Source organism: Pteropus alecto, unplaced genomic scaffold (genome assembly GCF_000325575.1).
Source record: "Pteropus alecto unplaced genomic scaffold, ASM32557v1 scaffold51, whole genome shotgun sequence".
In the NCBI taxonomy this organism is placed as follows: domain Eukaryota; kingdom Metazoa; phylum Chordata; class Mammalia; order Chiroptera; family Pteropodidae; genus Pteropus; species Pteropus alecto.
Window position 1 is genome coordinate 341,931 of NW_006431922.1, and position 1,655 is coordinate 343,585.

The following is a 1,655-nucleotide window of genomic DNA, read 5'->3' on the forward strand; positions in this document are numbered from 1 at the left end:
TCTGTACCCATATGCCACAACAACAATACATGGAACAACAACATGCCACTAGGAGGTAGGCTCCACCTCCTAGGAGAGCTAAGACCCAGTGCCAAGTAGATTTTAGGCCTGCCCATGAGGCTGCACAGGGCCATGAAAACAACAATCTGATGGCTGTATCTACTACCATAAGGGCATAAGATGACCCTTGAACTTTTGAAAGCTATCCCATGTTATCTATCTATAACATGGCCAATGGGCCCTTTCCCCTTGTTACTTGTGCATGCTCCTACTTCATGTGACAAGGATGTGGCATATCTTAGCTGCATACCAAACACTTGGCACAGGCATCTGTGACATCTTCCCACTCCAAGGGAAGGTTCCATTGTTGCTTCAATGTCCACATAGTTTTAGCACTCGCATGCTGCAATCGTCTGTGGAGCCAGTGTGTCACATCAGTGGCAAGAGCCTTTTCTAGCCATTGCCACAGGAAAGAGCATCTGACTAATCATTTCCTGGAGAAACCGAGGGGACATGACCTATAACATGATAGACAGTTACATCCATTCCCTGTCTTATTTACCATAAGTCTTGCCACATGGCTTGTCCTCACAAGAATCTATGGTCCACTAGCTAGTTTTGCCATTTCCACGTAGGCAACCATAATGTTAGGCCTTTAAACACCACCCAGCTATTAGTACAAATAGTCAAGGGCCCAAGTGTGGTCAGTAGCTGGTTGCACACCTATAGCTACCCACTTGGCTCCCTGCCCCCTACTGGATGCATCTGTGTACCATGCATCAGAAAGTATGGGTGGCTTCTCTTCTTTGTAGGGAGATATTTCTAAATCTGTAGGAACTGCAGCATCCAGTATATTGTCGGTGATAAACTCAACTGGGCCTAAAACTTTCTGAATTACATGGCCAGAGGGCTAGCAGCTATGGCACTCCGTTGTTCCATATATGAACCCCATTTTGTCAGAGTAGGAGTTTGGGCCACCCCTATTTGGGGGCCTGTATCCATGTGCATAACCAACCTTGTACAGGGTAGGTAGTACACACCTGCACTTTGGCCATGCCAGTCATTGCCTTAGTAGTCTATAAGGCTGCATATATAGCTGCTAGTTGCTTTTCTATTAGGGAGTACCAGCTCTCAGTGCCTTTCCATAATTGGGACCAAAAACCCACCAGGGTCTTAGTTTGTTCTGAAAGTTGTCATGGGCCTCAGCCATATCCTTCTGCTGTTATATGAATGTCTAATTCAGAGGGTTTACCTGGACCTGTTACCTGTAAGGCTTAGGTTTGCTGCACTGCCCATTTGGTGGCAGTAAACGCCTTCTCTATCATTTCATCCCAGTCCTAAGTAGCTCTCTTCTTGATCAGGCCATACAACAGTCATACTAGCTGTGCTGGATGGGGCACAAACACTCTCCAGTACACCAAAAGGCCCACATAACTCTGCAATTCCTAAACCATGTGGGTTGTGGATATCCTTGTGTCTTATCAATTATAGCATCAGGGATAACTTTTGTCTTACCTGACCAGACAATACCCAAGAATTTGACAAATAAGCCAGGTCCCCAAATTTTGGTTGCATTTACCGCCCAGCCACTTGTTTTCAGATGCTGCAGAAGCACTGGCGCCACTTGCTCTAGACCTGTAAGGGAAGCAGAGGTT